General features: G+C 27.0%; 1 protein-coding gene across 2 annotated transcripts in view; it reads right to left on the bottom strand.

Annotated features, from left to right (window-relative positions):
* The window catches only part of LOC101891188 (uncharacterized), a 332,789-nt gene that overhangs the window by 292,571 nt on the left and 14,907 nt on the right, over positions 1–25,311 (bottom strand). Inside the window, exon 1 of one of the 2 annotated variants that reach the window (XM_059132141.1) lies at positions 25,111–25,287. The exons of the other annotated variant lie outside the window; for it this stretch is intronic. The gene's annotated coding sequence lies outside the window, so the exon portion shown is untranslated. Of the gene's footprint in view, positions 1–25,110; positions 25,288–25,311 lie in introns of those variants that run through there. 2 annotated transcript variants of the gene reach the window in all.

The following is a 25,311-nucleotide window of genomic DNA, read 5'->3' as shown; positions in this document are numbered from 1 at the left end:
ATATTTTTTTTCAATTAACTAACAAACGTGGATTTTTAAAAAAAACATTTTTTCAATTAACCAGCAAACTTGGATTTTTTAAAAAACAATTTTTTCAATTAACCAGCAAACGTGGATTTTTTAAAAAATATTTTTTCAATTAACCAGTAAACGTAGATTTTTTTAAAAAAATATTTTTTTAATTAACCAGCAAACGTGGATTTTTTAAAAAATATTTTTTTAATTAACCAGTAAACGTGGATTTTTTTTTAAATGATTTTTTCAATTAACCAGCAATCGTGGATTTTTTAAAAAATATTTTTTCGATTAACCAGCAAACGTGGATTTTTTAAAAAATATTTTTTCAATTAAACAGTAAACGTGGATTTAAAAAAGAGGTGGATTTTTTAAAAAAAATTTTTTTCAAATAACCAGCAAAGGTGGATTTTTTTAAAAAATATTTTTTCAAATAACCAGCAAAGGTGGATTTTTTTAAAAAATATTTTTTCAAATAACCAGCAAAGGTGGATTTTTTTAAAAAATATTTTTTCAATTAAAAAAAATATTTAAAAAAAAGTTTTTCAATTAAAAAAAATATTTAAAAAAAATATATATTCAATTAAAAAAATATAAAAAAAAATATTTTTTAAATAACCCGCAGACGTACCTATCTTAAAAATATATTTTTCAATTAACACTCAGACCTGAATATTGAAAAAATATATATTTTTTCAATTAACACTCAGACTTAAATATTCAAAAAAAAAAAAAAAAATAATAATTAACCCTCAGACCTGGAATTTGCGTAATTTTTTTTAATATTTTATCAATTAACGCTCAGACATGGATGTTTCAAAGAATATTTTTTAAAAATAATTTTTCAAGAGTTTATTTTTAAAATATTTTTTCAATTAACCCTCCGACATGGATTTAAAAAAAAATTGATTAAAAAAACCCTCAAGAGTGTATTTTTTAAACAAATATATTTTTTTTAATTAACACTTAGCCATGGATTTTTTATAAAATATTTTTTTTTCAATTAACCCTCCGCCATGTTTTTGTTAAAAAATATTTTTTTATTAAAATTATTTTAATTCTATAAAATTATGTTTTTAAGTTAACCTCAGACATGGATTTTTTAACAACCCTCCGACGTAAGTATTTGTGAAAATATTTTTTTTTAATTAACCCTCAAACGTGGAATAAGCTCTAAAAGAGATCTAGGGTCTAAAACCGTTATTTCGATGAGGTACATTTTGGCCGTATCAAATGCTATATATCCTCTCTAGCCAAATGACTGATGATAAAAATACGCCGTTAAAACGCATTGCTCTTGGCAAGAGATTACTCAATACTCGTGGGAATAAAAAACCAAACATTTTGCAAAATGCATAATTAATGAACAAATTGATTAATTAACTAAATGAATTAAGAAGAAATAAAATCTGCACATGTAGGAGTGCTGGCGTTTTTTTTTTTTATGGAAATACAACAAATCATTCTAAAAATACAACAACTTGCTCTCTGAGAATACAATTCGATTTGTATAAATCTCTTCTAACAAATCTACCTGGTTGACCTTTCTAATTAACATGGACAAATGCGAGCGGTGACTACGTTTCGCTTTTATTCGATTTTTTTTTTTCAAACAAAGCTTGGCGTAATTAAATATTTGAATAAAATGCAAAATAAGGAAATAAAGTAAATAAAGCAAAAACGATTTGTTATGATCGATTTCCTTAGAAGTACAAAAGAAACAGGAAAAAATGTGGGTGTGCTGATTCTTGGAATGTAAAAAAATATATACATTTGTAAAAAGGGGATGTATAATGAGAATAGTGAAGGAAAAAATATTTTTAAAAAATCTCCGTTTATGATAGATCGATTAAAAAATATTTTTAAATAATCCAAGTTCATCACAGATCCTGAAAATAAATTTTTAAAAAATCCTTGTTTACGTAAGTTTCAGAAAAAATATTTTTTAAAAAATTTACGTTAATGATAAGTCCAGGAAAAAACATTTTCAAATATTCCACGTTTATGATAAGCTCAGGAAAAAATATTTAAAAAAAAATCCGGGTTGAGGAAAAAATATTTTTGAATAATTTCAAAAAATCCCCATTTGTGATAGGTCTGGGAAAAATATTGTTAAATAATCCACGTTTATAATAAGACAAGGAAAAAATGTTTTTAAACATTCCACGTGTATGATGAATCCAGGAAAAATATTTTTTAAGAAATCCCCGTTTATGATAAGTCCAGGAAAAAATATTTTTAAAAAATCCCTTTTTATGATAGGTTCAGGCAAAAATATTTGTAAATAATCATTCTTTAAGATAAATTCAGGAAAAGTATTTTATGAAAAATCCACCAGAAGAATATTTTTAAATAATTCGCGTTTATGATAAATCCAGGAAAAAATATTTTTTTAAATAATACACATTTATTATAAATCCAGGAAAAAAAATATTTTTTAAAAAATTTTAATTTATGATGGGTTCAAGAAAATATTTTTTTACAAATCCCTATTTATGATAAGTCCAGGAAATTTTTTTTTTTTTTTAATTATCCTCATTTATTATAAGTCCAGGAAAAATTATTTTTAAATAATCCACTTTTGTGATAGGTCCATGAAAAAAATATTTTTAAAAATCCATGTTAAGACAGATCCTGGAAAAAAATAATTAAAAAAATGCACATTTATAATAGGCCCAGGAAAAATATTTTTAAATAATCCATGTTTAGGATAGGTCCAGTAAAATTTATTTTTTAAAAAATCCATGCTTATTATAGGTCCCGAAGAACAATTTTTAAATAAATCTCCCATTAAATATGATAGGTCCTTGAATAAAATATTTTCTAAAAATCCACGTTCGTGTTAAGTCCAGAAAAAAATATTTTTTAAAAATCCACGTTTGTGTTAAGTCCAGAAAAAAATATTTTTAAATAATCCACGTTTATGATAAGACCAGGAAAAATTTTTTAAAATAAATCCCGTTTATGATAGGTCCAGGAAATAATATTTTCAAAAAATCTCCGTTTATGATATGACCAGGAAAAATATTTTAAATAATCCATGTTTACAGCAGGTCTTGGAAAGAATATTTTTAAGTAATCCACGTTTATCATAGGTCCATGAAAATATTTAAAAAAAAATCCAGGAAAAATTTTTTTAAGAAATGTATTATTTCGATGGGCTCAGAAAAAATATTTTTTTAAAAATTCACGTTTATAACAGGTCCAGGGAAAATATTTTTAAGAAATTTAACATTACGATGGGCTCAGAAAAAAATATTTTTTTTTAAAAAATCCACGTTTATGACAGGTCGAAGAAAAAATATTTTTAAGAAATTTAATAATACGATGTGCTCAGAAAAAGTTCTTTCTTTTAATCCACGTTTATGATAAGACCAGGAAAAATATTTTTCAGAAATTTAATATTACGACGGGCTCAAAAAAAATATTTTAAATCCACGTTTTTGACAGTTCGAGAAAAATATGTTTTTAAGAAATTTAATATTACGATGTGTTCAGAAAAAATATTTTTTTAATAATTTAAGTTTATCATAGGTCCGTGAAAATATTTTTAAAAAGTTCCCTTTTATGATAGGTCCAGGAAAAGTATTTTTAAATAATCCACGTTTATACAAGGTCCAGGAAAAAATATTTTTAAATAATCCACGTTTATGATAAGACCAGGAAAAAATATTTAAAATAAACCCCATATATGATACGTTCAGGAAAAATATTTAAAAAAAATCGCTGTTAATGATAAGACTATAAAAAAATATTTTTAAACAATCCCCATTTAGAATAAGTCAAGGAAAAAATATTTTTAAATCAACTGTCCATGAAAAAAATATTTTAAAAAGTCCATGTTTATGATAGGCCCAGGAAAAAATATGTTTAAATATTACACGTTTCTTATAGGTTCAGGAAAAAATATATTTTTTTTTTAAATCACCGTTTATGATAAGACCAAGAAAAAATATTTTTAAATAATCCATGTTTACCATAGGTCCAGCAAAAAAATATTTAAAAAAATCCTGTTTATGAAAATTCCAGGAAAAATATTTCTAAAAAATCCCATTAAAGGTAGGTTCTGGAATAATTTTTTTAAATAATCCACGTTTATGAGAAAGAAAAAATATTTTAAATATCCCACATTTAGAATAGGTTCAGTAAAAACATTTTTAAATACTCCACGTTTATTATAGGTCCAGGAAAAAATATTTTTAGTAATCCTCGTTTGTGTTAAGTCCAGCTAAAAATATTTTTAAATAATCCACGTTTATGATGGTTCTAGCATAAAATATTTTCAGGAAATCCCCGTTTATGTTAATTCCAGGAAAAAATATTTTTAAATAATCCACGTTTATGATAGGTCCAGGAAAAAACACTTTTAAAAAATTCCAGTTTATGAAAAGTCTAGGAAAAATATTTAAAAAAAAATCCCATTTATGATAGGTTCTGGAATTTTTTTCTTAAATAATCCACATTTATGACTAGTCAAGGAAAAAGTATTTTAAAAAAATCCCCATTATGATAAGTCCAAGAAAAAATATTTTAAATATACCATATTTAGAATAGTTTCAGGAAAAAATATTTTTTTTTATAAATCCACGTTTATCATAGGTCCAGGAAAAAATAATTTTAGAAAATCCCCGTTTATTATAGGATCAGAAAAAAATATTTTTAAAAAAAATCCACGTTAATAATAAATAGTAAAGAACTTCAAATACGAAATTTGAAACAATTCCGGTGAAAAATGTCGCGAAAATCATGAAAATACCTAATATCGGGAGGTACCGTTGTATGGGGGCTATTCGAAGACGTGGACCTGCATTAACAGTTTTCCGTCATAGGTTGTAGTACCCATTAGAACTTCAAATACGAAATTTGAAACAATTCCGGCGAAAAAAGTCGCTAAATATATTAATTATTTTATAATCCACGCTTCCGAACGGTCCAGGAAAAATTTTTTTTTATAATCCACGCTTCCAAAAGGACCAGGAAAAATAATTTTAAAAAATCCACCATTATGAAAAATCCAGGGAAAAATGTTTTTCAAATAATTCACTTTAAGTAAAATATATTTAACTAATTCCCCGTTTAAGAAAAGTCCAGGAAAAATGTTTTCAAAAAATTTCCATTTATGATGGGTACAGGAAAAATATTTTAAAAATATTCCACATTTAGGATAAATCCACGAAAAAATATTTTTAAATAATCCTCTTTAATGATAGGCAAGGAAAAATATTTTCAAAAGATCCCCATTTAAGATTAAGATCCTGGAATAAAATATTTTTTAATAATCCATGTTTGTGATAATTTCAGGAAAATATTTTTTAAATTATCCCCTTTTATGATAGGTCCACGAAAAAATATTTTTTTAAAAAATCCAAGTTTGTTATAAGTGCAGGAAAATTTTTTTTACAAAAAACCAGGTTGATTATAAAAAAAACTGTTCTTTGAAAAAAAAATATTTTAAAAATATTCCACATTTAAGATAAGACCAGGAAAATATGTTTTCAAAAAATTTCCATTAATGATGGGCCAGGAAAAATATTTTCAAAAAATCCCCATTCAAGATTAAGGTCCTGGAATAAAATATTTTTTAATAATCCATGTTTGTGATAATTTCAAGAAAATAAAAAAATCCAAGTTTATTATAAGTGCAGGAATATTAAAAAAAACAAGTTGATTATAGCGGCTAAAAAAATTATAAAATCCTTATTGAGGAGAGTTCTTTGAAAACAAATATATTTTAAAAATATTCCACATTTAAGAAAAGTCCACGAAAAAAAATATTTTTAAATAATCTCCGTTAATGATGGGCCAGGCGAAATATTTTCAAAAAAAATCCCGATTTATGATAGGTTCTGGAATAAAATATTTTTTAATAATCCATGTTTATGATAACTTCATGATAAATATTTTTTTAAATAATCCCCTTTTGTGATAGGTCTACGAAAAAATATTTTTTTAAAAAAATCAAGTTTATTATAAGTGCAGGAATATTTCTTTAAAAAACAGGTTGATTACAGCGGCTAAAAAAATTGTAAAATACGTGTTGAGGACAGTTCTTTAAAATTTTTTTTTAAAAGTTCACATAAATGATAGGTCTATAAAAAAATATTTTTAAAAATCAGAAGTTTGAAAAAAATATGTTTAAAAAATTCACGATGACTTGAGGTATTATTTAAAAATCCTAAAAATAATTAAAAAAAAATATTTTTAAATAATTTTCAGATACTCATAAGATTATTATTTGAGTTTTTAAGTTTCCGATTCTAGTTGGTACTTCATCGGAGGCATTTGCCCAAATTCTTACTTCCTCTCTATGATACCTTCTTTTTACAATATCCGGTAGGGATTACAACTGGGTCGCATTAAATTTCCTTTAATTTTTTTTATTTTTTTTTTTTAAATCGATCATGACATTGTTAACAATGTTTACGGCCACAATTAATACCTCAATAAGAGATAGCTACATAATGACAGAGAACATGACATCCGTCTTTATGTCACACACAAACACACACACATAAATAACTCCCCATTGTGTTGAAATAAATCCCCCAAAAGACATGGCCAAGACCCAACACAACACGACACCTATAAATGTCAAAAAAAAATCCAGTTAACAGTAAATTGAAACCAAATGGAAATCCGAACAGAATGACACGTCAGGTTTCGAGTGACATTAAAACCCAACGAAGTCATGTTTAGAGTTCCATTTTTTTTTTTTTTTTTGAGGAGATTCAGCAGATTTTTTTTGGCCCAAGAGAATTGACAAGAAAAAACAAATCAGGTCAATAATCGAGAGAATGAAATAAGTTCTTTAACAAAAACTGAGGAAGGTTTGATGAGGAAAAAAATCCAACAAAAAAATTAAAAAAATATATTTAATTGCTTCCAATTATGAAAAAAGCAAAAAAAAAAACAAATCTGAAATCAGAAATAGAAGAAAAAGAGAAAATGTAGACTAACCATACCTTGGGCAACAAATCGCAAACGAAGTATTTAAAAGAAGAAAGTTCAGAGCCATGGATATTAAGTGAAACTGGAGTATGACCAATAAGCTAACAGTCCGACAGTTGGCCGACCATCGGCCAGCCAGCCCAAGCTATTTATTGGCAGATTATTTTTTTATCGATCGATCATTTGAAAGATAGCAGCGCGTTTAAGTCAATAATGGCATATCGCACAAACAATAGATTTTCGTCAGAGTCATCATCCGTCAATGTGTTAAATGAGGCATTAAGCGTAGGAAAAGCCCAAAGAAAACAGGAAAAAATAAACAAAATGAGTGGAAATTCAAAAGCTGAAAAACAATATTGAAAATGAAAGAAAAATCTCTAGCTTCATATTCTAGGTTGCATGCCACTACTGCCAACCGGAGATATTCCGTTTCGTTTGATGGGATTTTAAAGACACCTCATTAATTTGGATTTCAGCAAAGTTTTTCTTTTTCCAAGGGAAGTGGTGGAGAAACAAACGAAAATATAAATCAACCGGGTTATGTTAACAAATAGAAAGTCATGCTAGATCCCACAACAAGCGGAAGAAAATGGTTTTACAGACTGTAGATGGGAACACAGTGGGAGACATAGTTTAGGAATTTAAAGGAAAAAAATAAAAAAATGTCACTCCCGAGATTTTTAAAAATATTTTTTCAAAGTCTTAACATCTGCATGGATTTAAAAAAAAATAAATATAATGGAATTTTTTAAAATATTTTATGAAAGCCTAAATGGAGTTTAAAAAAAAATATTTCTTTTTTTCATGGACCTTAATATTGAGAAAACAGTTTGTATCTAAAAACTTTGCTTCAAACTTTTTCAATAAACATATTTTCTCAAACTTAAAACTCAAAAAATTTTTTAAAAATTCAAAATTTGTTCGAAATTAAAATTTTGTGAAAATTTCAAATTTGGTTGGAAAAACAAATTTGGGGAAAAATTCAAAATATTTGAAAATCCAATGTTTTTTTAAAAATTCAGAATATTTTAATTTTTGAAAAAATTATTTTTTTTTTTAAATTTCAGAATTTTAAAAAAATTCAACATATTTAAAAAATGTAAAACTTTTTAAATATTTAGCTTGTCTTAAAAGTTTTAAATTTAGTAGATATTCAAACATTTTTAACAACTCAAAAATTTTTAAAAATTCAAATTTTTTTAAAATTATAAAATATTCATTATTTTTTTAAATTTTTTTTTTTAATTTATGTATTTTTTAAAAATTATTTTTTTTTTAAATTCTAGTATTTTTTAAAAATCATTTTTTTTTTAAATTCCATATTTTTTAAAAATTTAAATTTTTTAAAAAATTATTTTTTTTTTTAAAAATTCCCTCTATTTTATAAATTAAAATTTTTTAATAATTTTTTAAATTAAAAATTTCAAAGTAAAAAAAATTAGAAAATCCCCGTATATGTATATCTTCCTCTTAGAAAGATTTCCCCTTTATATGTTTGCCATTTAAGCAGAGCACACACAGATATTCAATTCCATATCAAATTTATTCAGCAACAAAAAATAGTTTAACAAATTGACATTCAGAACCATACTATACCGACTGAAAATTATTATATCTTTCAAATTTCAAGTATCAAAAACTTTCCAAAGAAAAAACATTTTGGATGTTTAAAAAAAATTAGAACTTTAAAAAAATTTGGATTTTTAAAAAATTTTGAATTCTTACAAAATTAAATATGTTTTCGTTGAATGAAAATTAAAATTATGAAAAATATTTTTCTTTAAAAAAATATTATTTTTCTTTTTATTTTTTAAAATATTTGTTTCAATTCCTACTATTACAGTACATTTTTTAAAACTTTTCTATTATACGTATTTTCTAGAAATATCTTCCAAAATTAAATTTAAAAAGGAAATTTATTAATTAATTGAAAAAAATGCATTTTGAAAAATTTTGAATTTTTCACAAAATTTGAATTGAAAAATATCTGAATTTTTAAAAAATTCTTGATTTTAAAGTTTTTTGAATTTTTAAAAAAAAATTGGATTTTTAAAAAAATGTTAGATTTTTACAAAATTAAATATATTTTCGTTAAATGAAAATGATGAAAATTATTTTTTTTTTTTTCAAAAATAATTATTTTTCATGGATTTTTTAAAATATTTGTTTCAAATCCCTAATATTACAGTGCTTTTTTTTAACTTTTCATTATACGTACTTTTGAAATATCTTCCAAAATTAAATTAAAAAAAAATAATTTTTAAAAAACTTTGAAATTGAAAAAAAATGAATTTTGAAAAGTTTTGAATTTTTAAAAATTTTTGAATTTTCAAAAAATTTAGAAATTAAAAAAAAAACGAATTTTGTAAAAATTGGATTTTTTACCAAATTATAGATATTTTTGATGAATTTTTAAAGAAATATTTTTTTATAAATTATGTTTTTACTTGCATTTTTTTAAAATATTTTTTTCAAATCCCTACTATTACAGACCATTTTTTAAACCTTTTCCATTATACGATGTTTCTAGAAATGTTTTTCGTATATCTTCCAAATTTAATTTTTTAAAATAAATTTGAATTTTTCAAAAACGTTAAATTTAAAAAACATTGTGTTTTGAAAAATTTTAATTTTTCACAAAATTCGAATTAAAAAAAATAAAAAAATCTGAATTTTAAAAAAAATCATGTTTTTAAAACAAATTAAAGTAAGAAAAAATGAATTATTAAAAAATTGTTTAATTTTCAAATAATTTAAAAATTTTACAATATTTTGAATTTTTAAAAAAATTGGATTTTTTACAAAATTATAGATATTTTTGATGAATTTTTAAAAAATGTTTTTTTTTCTTATTATGCTTTTACTTGGATTTTTTAAAATATTTGTTTCAAATCAATAATATTACAGTCCAGTTTTTAAACCTTTTCCATTATACGAACTTTTTTGAAATATTTTTCGAATATCTTCCAAAATTGAATTTTTATATAAAAAAATTGAATTTTTAAAAAATTTTGGATATGGATATTAAGAAAAAAAAAATTGAATTAAAAAAAATTGAATTTCCATTATATGTCTTTTCTAAAAATATTTTTCAAATATCTTCCAAACTAGATTTTTAAAAAAAATTAATTTTTGAAAAAATTTGAAGAATTCCAAAAATTTTTTTTTAATTTTTAAAAGAAGATTTATGTTTTTAAAAATAGTTTGAATTTAAAAAATAGAACTTTAAAAAATTTGGAATTTTTTCTTCGAATTTTCAAAACAAAATATTTTTTCATGAATTATGCGTTTCGTGGATTTTTTTAAAATATTTTTGCAAATCCCTAATTTTAATGTAAATTTCTTTTAAACTTCTTCCATTTTTTCTATTTTTTTAAATATCCATTGTTGTTTAATTTTATAGATATTTTAATAATACCTTAGTCAATGTGGATTTTTAAACCCTCAGCCATATGGTTAGAGAGAGTATCTGATACGGCCAAACCGTGCCTAATCGAAATAACGGGTTTAGACCCTAAGTCTTTTTGGACAAAATCCATTTCAGAAAATTTGGAGTCGATCTACCAATATCCGTCCGTCCGTCCGTCTGACACACGATAAACCGCGAAAAAAATTGAAAAAAATATTTTACTTTTTTTTGAAAGAATTAACCCAAATTCTCTTTGTTTATTAGACGACACTGTTTTCACCCAAACCACCTGTTTGCGTTTACACTCATCCCACGCTACCGCCTGACCGACTGTCATCCTACACCTTCATTTAAAATTCATATTTGTAAGTTTCTGTTTTCCCCCATTTCTATTGTCAAACACTTGATAAAAGTGTCGGTTTCATTCAAAAAGAAACTTAATATTTTTCTACATTTTTAATTGGCAACAAAGGTCCGCATAAAAAAACAATAATTGCTTGGATTTCGGACCATAATTGTAAGAAGAAACCTGAAAATAAAACAGATACAAACAAAACCGTCAAAATACCATAAAATGACCATAAATTGTTGGAATTTGTAACGAAATCTCTCAAAAGTGTTATCGATATTCTCGTTTGGCGATTTACAACAAAGCAAACGGCAAATGTTTTGTTTTCAGTTTTTTTTTTTTTTTTATTTCTGTGACGTTGTAACAAATGGATGGATGACATACATGTTTATCTTTGTGTGGGTGGATGCTAAATATGTGTGAAGCTTTTCAAAATGTGTCCAAGTTGTTAGGTTGTATTTAAAAAAAAAATATTTAAAAAAATCTACATTAATGGTTGTTGCTTGAAAATAAAAAAATATTTTAATAAATCCACGTTGTAGGTTGGTTTTCAAAAAAAAAATTTTTTTTAAAATCTAAGTTTTTGGAAGGTTTAAAAAAGTATTTTAAAAAATCTACGTTAATGGATGTTGCTTGAAAAAATATTTGAATAAATCCTCGTTGTGGGTTGGTCTTTAAAAAAAATATTCTAAAAATCTAAGAAAGGTTTAAAAAAAAGTATTTTAAAAATCTAAATTAATGGATGGTGCTTAAAAAAATATTTTTTTAAAAATATACGTCTAAAACAAAATCTAAAATATCTATAATCTAAAATAATATAATCTAGGTTGTTGGAAGGTTTAAAAAAAATATTTTAAAAAAATCTAAACTAACGTATGTTGAATGAAACATTTTTTTCATATTTTTTAAATCATCCACTCTTTTGGGTAGTCTTTAAAAAAATATTTTAAGAAATTTAAAAAAAATGTTTTAAAAATCTATGTTGTTGGAAGGTTTAAAAAAAGTATTTAAAAAAACTAAATTAATGGATGTTACTTAAATAAATATTTTTAAAATCTCCACGTTGTTGGTTGGCCTTTTAAAAGTATTTTCAGAAATACTTTAAAAATATTTTAAGAATCCAAGTTGTTGGAAGGTGTAAGTATTAAAGTTTTAAAAATATCTAAGCTAATGGTTGTGGCTAAAAAATACATTTTTAACAAAATTTAAAAAAATTGCAAAAAAAATAAAAAGCTTTTAAAAAAATATTTTCAAAATATTAAAACAAATATTTAAAAAAAAAAATTTAAAATCCAAGTTTTTGGAAGATTTAAAAAAAGTATTTTAAAAATTGTACGTCAATGGATGTTGCTTAAAATTTTTTTTTTGGGTCCATAAAAAAATATTTTAAAATTATTTTAAAACAAGTAAGCAAAGGCTATAGTCGTGCGGGGCCGACCATGTGATACCCTACAACACTACAATATATAAGAAGTTCTATCGCTTTTGAAATCATGTGAAAGAGCACTGCTCAGATATAACCCATTTTGACCAGGGACATTTGCCCAATATTTACGCACTCCGTCGTGCTGTTGGTTGTAGTGGTCCATTTTATTTAATATAATCCAATAATCATCCAAAATGCTAGAATTCTTCCCTGTCCTTAACTTTTTGCGCAGTCGTTGATTGGCTTCAATTGTGTGAACAGGTAATTTTTTCTGTTTTTGGTTCATTTGAACCTTTAAATATTTTGCGATCATCTCCAAAAGCAAGTGGCCCCTCTGTGTTTCCAAATTTAGACTAATTTATATGATTTGCTTGGCTACAATATTTGGCTATATTCGTTAACGAAATCAGCATATTTGTGTATTTCGGATATCATCTTTAAGTAATGTTGGTATTTTTGCACACAAAAGTAGTGGTCCATACTACCCGCTGTCCTAAACACTAAGTTCATGCGAGACTTCGTGTCCTTTAGTTTCTATTTGTACCTTTATAACGGCTGCAAAATCAGGGACATTTTTAGTTGTTGGTCCATTTCAACCCCTAAATATATTGCGGATATCTTTGAAAACAATAGGCCTAGCCCTTCTGAGCTTAACTCTACACTTGTGAAAATTTTCGTGAGGATCGGACGATATTTGTAATATTTATGTAATAATCCCAACCTGTGTTGTAAACTGAAAAAAATATTACAAAACGTATACTTAGCTATTATAAATCAAATTGAAAAAATCGCATGCGATAAAAAATATGAAAAAATAAAAAAAAATGTCACAAAATACTACAAAATCTATATTAACATCACAACTGGCATTTTTATGCGATTTTTTTTTACAATTTATGCTTTTATGCCAAGAGGGCATTCTGAATTGGCAAATTTTGTCAAAATCGGTTCGGCCATTCTTGAGATATAAGCATTCTAGCTAACATCCCCCTCCTTTGTATATACATATTGTGTATATTTCGCTATATATAACCGATATATCTATTATCGGCATCGACGTAACGGTGAGAATTGACCCGTTCGTCTATTTGTGATTTCGTCGGGATTAAAAATATTCGCGGTTCAATGGAAAATTAGACTGTTATTTAACACAAATGTTATGGTCTAATTCACCCACTAAATATTACCCGATGATCATGAAAATTGGAAGACTTCTAGCCACCCCTAAGCTCTAGCTCCATGCTAACTTCTGCTTCGATTGGTCTATAATTGCGACCTGTAGAGCAACTGCAAAATCAGGAAATTTTTCAGTTTTTGGTCCATTTCAACCCCTAGATATTATGCGATCATCTCCAAAAGAAATAGGGTTCTATTCTGGCCCTATCCCCACCTTCATTCTAAATTTCGTGAAGATCGGGCCATAATTGCGACCTGTAGAGTGATTACAAATTAACATGGACAGACGGACAGACGGACAGACGGACAGACGGACGGACGGACATACATAGCTAGATCGACTCAGCTCGGCGAGATAGGAAGATTCATATATACTTTCCTATGTGGGAAATCAATATTTCGAGGTGTTACATAATTTTTGGCCCAATCAAACTTATAATACCCCCAACACATAGTGTTGTAGGGTATAAAAATATTTAAAAAAAAAATAAAATTAAAAAATTAAAAATTATTAAAAAAAATTAAATTAAGTAATAGTTTAAAAATATTTTACAAAATATATAAAAAAATTAAAAACAAATATTTTAAGAAATCTACGTTGTTGGTCTTTAAGAAAATGGATTTTAAAAATATTTAAAAATATATTTAAAAAAAAATCTAAAAATAAATATTTTAAGAATCTAGGTTTTTGGAAGTTTTAAACAAAAGGATTTTGAAAAATCGATGTTATTGGAAGTTGCTTGAAAAACATATTTTAAAAAATAAATTAAAAAATTGGTCTTTAAAAAATATTTTAAAAATATTTAAAATTTTTTTGTTTAAAAATATTTTAAAAATATTTTGAAAAATATTTAAAAAAAAAGATTTAAGAATCCAGGTTGTTGGAATGTTTATCAAAAAAAAAAGTATTTTAAAAAATCGACGTTAATTGATGTTGCTTTAAAAAAAATCCACGCTGTTATTGGTCTTTTAAAAAATTAAAAAAATATATTTTAAAAGATATTAAAAAAAATATTTTAAGGAACCAGGTTTTTGGAAGGTTTCAGTATTAAAGTATTAAAAATATCTACGTTAATGGCTGTTGCTTAAAAACAATATTTTCAAAAAATCGACGTTGTTGGCCTTTAAGAAATATTTAAAAAATATTAAAAAAAAATATTTTAAAAAAATTTTAAAAAAAATAAAAAAATATTAAAAAAAGATATTTTAAAAAATATGTTAAGAATCCAGGTTGTTGGAAGGTTTAAGTATTAATGTATTAAAAATATCTACGTTAATGGCTTTTGCTTAAGAAATATATTTTTAAAAATCCACGTTGCTGGCTTTATAAAAAATGATTAAAAAAATAATAAAAAAAATATTTTATAAATATTTTAAAAAATATTTAAAAAGATTTAAAAAAATTAAAAACTATTTTAAGAAATATTAAAAAAAATATATATTTTAAAAATCCAGGTTGTTGGAAGATTAAAAAAATATATTTTAAAAAATCTACGTTAATGGATGTTGCTTAAAAAATATTTTTGAAGAAAATACACGTTGTTGTTGGTCTTTAAAAAATATTTTAAAATTATTTTAAAAAATATTTAAAAAAAATTAAAAAATAGTTTAAAAAATATAACAGTGTTGGCTGTTTCCGAAACCTAGGTATTCCCTGCCTTACCACTAATAAACAAACGTAGTTTTTATAAAAACAACAATAAAGGGATAAAGCCTGACCATTTTGCAACAAAAAAGTTTAAAAAATATTATATGAATCCAGGTTGTTGGAAGATTTAAAAAAATATGTTAAAAAATCTACGTTAATAAATGTTGCTTAAAAAGATATTTAAAAAAAATATTTTAAGAAATATTTAAAAAAATATTTTAAGAATCCAGATTGATGGAGGGTTTATAAAAAAAAGTATTTAAAAAAAAATTAAAAAAATATATAAAAATATATATTTAAAAAAATGTTAAAAAAAATTAAAAAGCGTTTAAACAAAATATTTTAAAAATGTTAAAAAAAAATTAAAAATATTATAAGAAACATTTTAAAAAAATATTTTAAAATCCAGGTTGTCCAGATTAAAAAAAAATAGAATTTAAAAAAATCTACGTTAATAGATGTTGCTTAAAAAAGTATTTTTAAAAAATACACGTTATTTTTAGTCTTTAAAAAATATTTTAAAATTATTGTAAAAAATATTTAAAAAAAAATATTTTATAAAAAAAAGTATTTTAAAACGTCCACGTTGAGAAAAATATATAATTATTAAAAAAATCACCCTCTTTGGGTGGTCTTTGAAAAAATATATTTCCAAAATCGAACTCAAAGTTATGTCTTTAAAAAAATTATTTTAAAAATCCACTTAACTTGATACGAAACATTTAAAAATAATGTCTTGAAATATCCACCCGCTTAATGACCACTAATCCTCTCAAATTCCAATTAAATTAAGTATTATCATTACGATTCAAGCTTAAAACTGAAAAGCTGTAAACGATACGCATTTGTGTCACATGAATCATACCCGCAAATATTGTCGGGAGGTGTGGAGATTCTATTACCATACGACAATAAGGCAAAAACAATGCAAAATGAAAAAAAACACAAAACAATGAAAAGTGTGTGTTTGAATTGGATTGATAGAATTTATATACATTTATAATATTGAAATTCATAGCATTACAATTTGAAAACCCCTTTCCCCTCCCCGTCAGCAGCGGTGTAATTCAAAACCAAGTGATTTGTATTCACATCAGCCGGGATTGGGTGGCAGAGGCAGAACAAAAAATGCTGTGGGAATTCTCATTGAAGCAACACAAAAATGCCGACAGAACAAATGCTCAGCTGTCGCCAGAGTGCCTGCCACCCTGAAGCAGTGCATTTTGTTGGCCAACAAATGTGGCTAAAATACACAAACGAAAACCCAGTAGCCAGTTGTAATTTTATGAATAAACACCGATGGCGATGATGGCTGAGGTTGTTTCTTTTGTAAGCCGTGTTTACTGTACGTCCGACTCATGGTATTGTTATTGGTAATTATACAAAATTATAGAATTATTGCAGTTTTCGTTTTTTTTTTTTTTACAATAACAACAATTGTTTTTTAATTCGAAATAAAGTTCATAAACAAACGAAACAATTATTAACCATCTCCGCAAAGTTTTATGACATCATGAAGATGCATGGAGAGGATTAGATCATCTACAGCCCTGGAAATTTTAAATTTTTACGAAGACAACAACACCACCGCTTCACATCTTATGTGTCATTCACTGATGAATGCATTTCAATTCCAAGATATTGTAAAAAAGCTAAATTATTATTTTAATTAAAAAAAAAATAATTGCCTCTGATACCTAGCAAGACATGCAAGTTAACTTAAATTGCAAAAGTTCCCCCTTAGATTTTTTTATGGAACTTTAAAAAAGTACGAAAAGAGAAATACAAAAATGCTCATTTCCGGTTTTCCCTCTCCTTTTTTGCAAGTAATTTTTTTTTTCTTTTTGTGAAAGGAAGGTCGGAATATAGAGGCTAAAAGAAATAGCAAAATAATTGGCCATCATACGATAGGGTTATAATAAAACACTAAGTGAGGCCACTAGACTGCATTTTAGAAGCATGATGCCAATGGAAGAATTGTTCTTCATCAAATTCTACGATGGGTCTCGGAATACAAGAAATCTGTAGATAAAGTATTTAGCAATAAAAAGCTCTCAGCAAAATGAGACATTTGTTTTTAAGGGTTACTTTGATGCTTTTCCGACTTAGAGCCGAATATACCCCTAAGACCTCATGTTAGCGGGATAGTTTCAAGGGAAGAAATGTTCTCCATTAAATTCTAGTAGAGGTCTTCGAATACAAGAAATCGGTAGATAAGATATTTAATAACAAAATGACCTCCTTAAAATGGATTATTGGTTTAAAAGGGCTAATTGTAGACTTTTTTCGATTGGGACCCAAATCTACCCCCAAGACCTTATTTTAGCGGGGCAGTTTCAAGAGGTGAAATATTCTCCGTTAAATTTCAGCATAGGTCCTCGAACACAAGAAATTTGTAGATAAGATATTTACTAATTAAATGGTCTCAGCTAAATTGATTATTAGTCTAAAAGGATTTTAAATTTCGACATTTTTCGATTAGGGCCCTAATCTACCCCCAAGATCTCATTTTAGAGGAATACTTCCAAGAGGAGACTTATTCTCCATTAAATTCGAGTATATGTCCTCGAACACAAGAAATCTGTAGATAAGATATTAAACAATTAAATAGCCTCCTAAAAATGTATTATTGGTTTAAAAGGGTTAATTTTAGATTGTTTTCGATTAGGGCCCAAATCTACCCCAAGACCTCATTTTAGAGGGGTGATTCCAAGGGAACAAATATTCTCCATTAAATTCTAGTATAGGTCCTCGAACACAAAAAATCGGTAGATAAGATATTTAATAACAAAATGACCTCCTTAAAATTGATAATTGGTTTAAAAGGGTTAATTGTAGACTTTTTTCGATTGGGACCCAAATCTACCCCCAAGACATCATTTTACAGGAATACTTCCAAGGGGAGACCTATTCTCCATTAAATTTTACTATAGGTCTACGAACACAAGAAATCGATAGAATAGCTACTTAACAATAAAATAGTCTCCTCAAAATTGATTATTGGTTAAAAATGGGTAATTTTATACTTTTTTCGATTAGGGCACAAATTTACCCCCAAGACCTCATTTTAGCGGGATACTTTCAAGGAGAGAAACATTCTTCATCAAATTCCAGTATAGGTCTTCGAACACAAAAAATCTGCAGATAATATATTTAACATCAAAATGGCTTCAGCAAAATCGATTATTGGTTTAAAAGGGTTAATTTTAGATTGTTTTCGATTAGGGCCCAAATCTACCCCAAGACCTCATTTTAGAGGGGTGATTCCAAGGGAACAAATATTCTCCATTAAATTCTAGTATAGGTCCTCGAACACAAAAAATCGGTAGATAAGATATTTAATAACAAAATGACCTCCTTAAAATTGATAATTGGTTTAAAAGGGTTAATTGTAGACTTTTTTCGATTGGGACCCAAATCTACCCCCAAGACATCATTTTACAGGAATACTTCCAAGGGGAGACCTATTCTCCATTAAATTTTACTATAGGTCTACGAACACAAGAAATCGATAGAATAGCTACTTAACAATAAAATAGTCTCCTCAAAATTGATTATTGGTTAAAAATGGGTAATTTTATACTTTTTTCGATTAGGGCACAAATTTACCCCCAAGACCTCATTTTAGCAGTGTACTTCCAATGAGAGAAATATTCTCCATCAAATTTCAGCATAGGTCTTCGAGCACAAGAAACCTGCAGACAAAGTATTTAGCAATTAAAAGCCCACTGCAAATGAGATATTTGTTTTTAAGAGTTAATTTTATACTTTTTTCGAATAGAGCCCCAAATAACCTCCAAGACCTCATTTTAGCGGTGTACTTTAAAGAGAAAAAATATTCTCCTTTAAATTCCAGCATAGGTCCTCGAGAACAAGAAATCTGTAGAATAGATATTTAACAATAAAATAACCTCCCCAAAATTGATTACTGATTTTAAAGGGTTAATTTTATGCTTTCTTCGATTAGTGCCCAAATCTACCCACAAGGCCATATTTTAGCGAGGTAGTTTCAAGGAGAGAAATATTCTCCATAAAATTTCACTGTAGGTTTTCGAAAACAAGAAATCTGTATTTAAGATTTTTAACAAAAAAAAAAACTCCTCAAAATTGATTATTGCTTTAAAAGGGTTAATTTCAGACTTTTTTCGATTAGGGCCCCAATCTACCCTCAAGACCTCATTTAAGGGGAGTAGTTTCAAGGAGAGAAATATTCTCCATTAAATTCCAGTATAGGTCTTCAAACACAAGAAATCTGTAAATAACACATTTAACAATAAAATGGCTCAGCAAAATTGATTATTGCTTGAAAAGGGTTAATTTTATGATCTGTTCTATTAAAACCCATACCTATCCCCAAGACCTCATTTTAGAGGGAAAGTTTCAAAGGGAGAAATATTTTCCATTAAATTCTAGTATAAGTGTTAGAACACAAGAAATCTTTAGATAAGATATTTAATAATACAATTCTCTTACGAAATCGAGATATTTGTTTTAGGGGCTTATTTTATACTTTTTTTGATTTGGCCCCAATTTACCTTGAAATGCCTGATTTTAGCATGATATTGTTATAGAAAAAAAAACATTCCTTATTAAATTTCACTATAAGTCGCCGAAAACACGAAATCTGTAAATATGGAATGTAACGTTGTAGGTCCATATAAAAATTAAGTATGAGGGTTATTAATCGACATTTATGGATTTTGGGCAATTTCCCAACCAAAGACTTCATTTTGGCGGCATAGTGTTAATAGAAAAAATATTTCTTACAAAATTGGCAATAAGTCTCCACACACTTCAAATCTCTAGGAATGATAATTATCAAAATAATATTCATGCCAAAATTAGAAGCATAATTTCAGGGGCCACTTTCGACTATATTGGAATTCGGGCCAATTTTCTCAGCAATGCTTAGTGTTAGGCAGATGGTGTCGATGGAAAAGTTATTCCGTATGAAATTTTATTATAAGTTCCCAAGCACAATAACTCTGTTATAGTTAAATATATCAATGTAATATCCTTACCAATATTGGGATAATTTTTGTTATAAACTTCCAACCTTTTGTATTTTGGGCAAATTTTTTCCGAAATTCTTTATTTTAGGCGAATGTCGTCAAAGGTCAAATATGTCAAATATTCCTTATGAAATTTCACTATTCAAAAACACTTCAAATCTCCAGAAATGATTTATACTCACACGAAAATTGGAAGCATACTTTTAGGAGTCAATTTCGACTTTAGTGGAATTCGGGTCAATTTACCCCCGAAATACTTGCTTTGGGCAGATGGTGTCAATGAAAAAAATATTGCCTATAAAATTTCACTATAAGTCCTCATAGACATCAAACCTCTAGAAAGGATATATATCTGTATAATGCTCATAACAAAATTGGCAGCATATTTTTAGGGGAAAATTTCGACTTTAGCGGAATTTGGATCAATTTCCCCCGAAACAATTAGCTTTAGGCAGATGGTATCAATGGAAAAATTATTGCTTATCACATTTTATAATAAGTCGCCAAGCACATTAATTGTGTAAAAGTTAGATATATCTGTGTAATACCTCCAATAATTTTGGGATATTTTTTGTATTATTTTTCAACTGTTTGAGTTTAGGGCAAATTTTCTCCGAATTTCTTTATTTTATGCAAATGGTGTCAATAGAAAAAATATTCCTCATCAAATTTCACTATAAGTCCCCACACACATCATATCTCTGGAAATGATATATATTAGTAAAATACTCATACCAAAATGTGTAGCATATATTTAGGGATCAATTATGACTTTGTTGAAATTCGCCCAATTTTCCCCCAGTAGACTTTAATTTAGTAGGATTTAAAAATGAAAAAAAAAATCCTCACCGGTTTCCACTAAAGACCACCGAGCAAGGATTCTAAAGATATTCATTTTTTATAAAATAATTTATTCAACGAAAATAGGATTTTGCAATTTCGGGTATTAATTTCGGCTTTTTTTAGTTTTGGTCGATTTTTTGCTTGAGATTCAATTTTAGCCAGATAGAGTCAATGGGAATAATATTCCTCACTAAATTTCCGTATAGATCACTGAGTACATGGAATCAGTACATCTGCTATATAGCATGGAAATATCGGAGCCAAATTTAAGTTAACAATATTTGGGTTTATTTTCGACCTTTTTTCAAATTTGGTCAATTTTTGTCAGAAGACTTCGTTTTAGCCAATTCTTGTCAATGGGAAAAATACTCCTCACTAAATTTCCGTATAGATCACATAATATTTTAAATCTGTAAATCTGCTATATAGCTTGGAAATATCGGAGCCAATGTTAATAATCATTGATGTTAATAATTATTGGCTTTAATTTCGACCTTTTTTCAAATTTGGTCAATTTTTGTCAGAAGACTTAATTTTAGCGCCGTGGTGCTAATGGAAAAAATATTCCCAATAGAATTTTACTATAATTTACAGAAGACAGGAAATCTCTATATATGGTATATAGCATTGAAAAATCGCTGCCAAATTGGATATTGCAAATTTTGGGCCTCAATTTAGATCTTTTTTCAATTTTGGTCGATTTTTTGCCCAAGCATTCATTTTAGTGGGGTAGTCCCAATGGAGAAAATATTCCCAATAGAATTTTACTGTAAGCCACTGAGGACAAGAAATCTCTATATATGATATATAACATAGAAAAATCGCTGCCGATTTGGATATTACAAATTTAGGGGCTCAATTTTTACCTTTTTTCAAATTTGGTCGATTTTTTGCCCAAGGCTTAATTTTAGTAGTGTAATCCCAAAGGAGAAAATGTTCTTCGAAAGAAAAATACTTCGTCTCTGTGTTGGAAAAAATTTTAAGTACCATAATAAGCGTTTCTCAAATCGGTATATATACGAAGCATCGAAAGTTACCCCAATCTCAGTATATGCTATGCGTTTAATTAAAAACTACGCTAACAGGGCTTTTATGCATTCAAACTTGCTTATTCAGGAATGTGTTAATAAGGAATCTAATTTCACGTGGCAAAATACTAATTACGTCTCACCGTTAGGTATTGACTTATACATGTCTCTGGAAGATATTCAGTGTCCAGAATTTTACATTAGCACCTCTCGTGGAATTCACAGGGGCTAGTTAACAACTTAGATGAACAAACTTTCGTTTGATCATCTCTGTTGTTTAAGTGTAGGTTAGGTTTAGGTTAAGTTAGTTTTAAGGTAAATAAAATGAGACATGCTCTCAAACATTGTAGTGCCGGGAGCAAGCACGATATACACTCTTAGTTTAGTAAACACTAATTATCAATTTTTGTAAAGCCAGACGCTGAAAATACGCTTTAGTCATTAAAACAAAACATTATAGTTTTAAGTATTTCTTTCTTCACTTCAAAATTGTAAATTTTCGTGTTAAAAAAAAAGACTCAATAAAAATTTGAATTTGAATTTGAATTTTTTTGGGATATTTTTTGTATTATTTATCAACTGTTTGAGTTTAGGGCAAATTTTCTCCGAATTTCTTTATTTTATGCAAATGGTGTCAATAGAAAAAATATTCCTCATCAAATTTCACTATAAGTCCCCACACACATCATATCTCTGGAAATGATATATATTAGTAAAATACTCATACCAAAATGTGTAGCATATATTTAGGGATCAATTATGACTTTGTTGAAATTCGCCCAATTTTCCCCCAGTAGACTTTAATTTAGTAGGATTTAAAAATGAAAAAAAAAATCCTCACCGGTTTCCACTAAAGACCACCGAGCAAGGATTCTAAAGATATTCATTTTTTATAAAATAATTTATTCAACGAAAATAGGATTTTGCAATTTCGGGTATTAATTTCGGCTTTTTTTAGTTTTGGTCGATTTTTTGCTTGAGATTCAATTTTAGCCAGATAGAGTCAATGGGAATAATATTCCTCACTAAATTTCCGTATAGATCACTGAGTACATGGAATCAGTACATCTGCTATATAGCATGGAAATATCGGAGCCAAATTTAAGTTAACAATATTTGGGTTTATTTTCGACCTTTTTTCAAATTTGGTCAATTTTTGTCAGAAGACTTCGTTTTAGCCAATTCTTGTCAATGGGAAAAATACTCCTCACTAAATTTCCGTATAGATCACATAATATTTTAAATCTGTAAATCTGCTATATAGCTTGGAAATATCGGAGCCAATGTTAATAATCATTGATGTTAATAATTATTGGCTTTAATTTCGACCTTTTTTCAAATTTGGTCAATTTTTGTCAGAAGACTTAATTTTAGCGCCGTGGTGCTAATGGAAAAAATATTCCCAATAGAATTTTACTATAATTTACAGAAGACAGGAAATCTCTATATATGGTATATAGCATTGAAAAATCGCTGCCAAATTGGATATTGCAAATTTTGGGCCTCAATTTAGATCTTTTTTCAATTTTGGTCGATTTTTTGCCCAAGCATTCATTTTAGTGGGGTAGTCCCAATGGAGAAAATATTCCCAATAGAATTTTACTGTAAGCCACTGAGGACAAGAAATCTCTATATATGATATATAACATAGAAAAATCGCTGCCGATTTGGATATTACAAATTTAGGGGCTCAATTTTTACCTTTTTTCAAATTTGGTCGATTTTTTGCCCAAGGCTTAATTTTAGTAGTGTAATCCCAAAGGAGAAAATGTTCTTCATAGAATTTCGCTATAAGTCACTGAGGACATGAAATCTCTATATGTAATATATAGCATTGAAAAATCGCTGCCGATTTGGATATTACAAATTTAGGGGCTCAATTTTGCCCTTTTTTCAAATTTGGTCCATTTTTTGCCCAAGGCTTTATTTTAGTGGGATAATCCCAATGGAGAAAATATTCCTCATAAAATTTCACTGTAAGTCACTGAGGACATGAAATCTCTATATTTGATATATAGCATTGAAAAATCGCTGCCGATTTGGATATTACAAATTTAGGGGCTCAATTTTGACCTTTTTTCAAATTTGGTCAATTATTCGCCCAAGGCTTCATTTTAGTGGAATAATGTCAATGGAAAAAATATTCCCCATAAAATTTCACTGTAAGTCCCGGAAGACATTAAATCTCTATATATGATATATAGCATAGAAAAATCGCTTCTTAATTGGATATTTTATATTTAGGAGGGCTCAATTTAGACAATTTTTTAAATTTGGTCCACTTTTTGCCCAAGGCTTTATTTTAGTAGGATAATCCCAATGGAGAAAATATTCCCCATAAAATTTCACTATAAGTCCCCGAAGACAAGAAATCTCTATATATGATATATAGCATTGAAAAATTGTTACCGAATTGATTATTAATAGTTTAGGGGCTCAATTTTTACCTTTTTTAAATTTGGTCAATTATTTGCCTAAGGCTTAATTTTAGTGGGTTAATGTCAATGGGAAAAATATTCCTCATAGAATTTCGCTATAAGTCACTGAGGACAAGAAATCACTATATATGATATATAGCATAGAAAAATCGCTGCCGATTTGGATATTACAAATTTAGGGGCTTAATTTAGACCTTTTTTCAAATTCGGCACATTTTTTGCCCAAGGCTTCATTTTAGTGCGGTAATCCCAAAGGAGAAAATATTCCTCATAGAATTTCCCTATAAGTCACTGAGGACATGAAATCTCTATATATTATATATAGCATTGAAAAATCGTTGCCGATTTGGATATTATAAATTTAGGGGCTAAATTTCGACCTTTTTCAAATTTGGTCCATTTTTTGCCCAAGACTTCATTTTAGTGGGGCAACCCCAAAGGAGAAAATATTCCTCATAGAATTTCGCTATAAGCCACTGAAGGCATGAAATCTGTAAATGTGATATATAGTATTGAAAAATCGCTGCCGATTTGGATATTATAAATTTAGGGGCTCAATTTCGACCTTTTTTGAAATTTGGTGAATTATTTGCCCAAGGCTTCATTTTATTGGAGTAATGCCAATGGAGAAAATGTTCCTCATAAAATTTCAATATATGTCCCGGATGACATGAAATCTGTAAATGTGGTATATAGTACTGAAAAATTTGAATAAATAAATTGCACGTTTTGAGTTTTATTTTCACTAACCACCAATTAATGGATCCCGTTTTAATATGTTTGGAAATCATCATCTAAATGCGTATAGATTTACATACCTCTTGTTTTTGATATCACATATGTATATATGTAGCACTTATTCATTTCACCAAAATAGTGGGAATATTTCATTACGCCTGACCGGAAATATTTTTTTTTTTTTTTTTTTGCAAAATTTTCGCCATTCAACAAATTCTCAGCGAAAATAAAAACAATAATTTTCCCCAGCTACAATTAAATGCATTTAAATGAGGTTTGGA

Source organism: Musca domestica, unplaced genomic scaffold (assembly GCF_030504385.1).
Source record: "Musca domestica strain aabys unplaced genomic scaffold, Musca_domestica.polishedcontigs.V.1.1 110, whole genome shotgun sequence".
Taxonomy (NCBI): domain Eukaryota; kingdom Metazoa; phylum Arthropoda; class Insecta; order Diptera; family Muscidae; genus Musca; species Musca domestica.
This window is presented reverse-complemented; position numbering and strand designations above follow the sequence as displayed.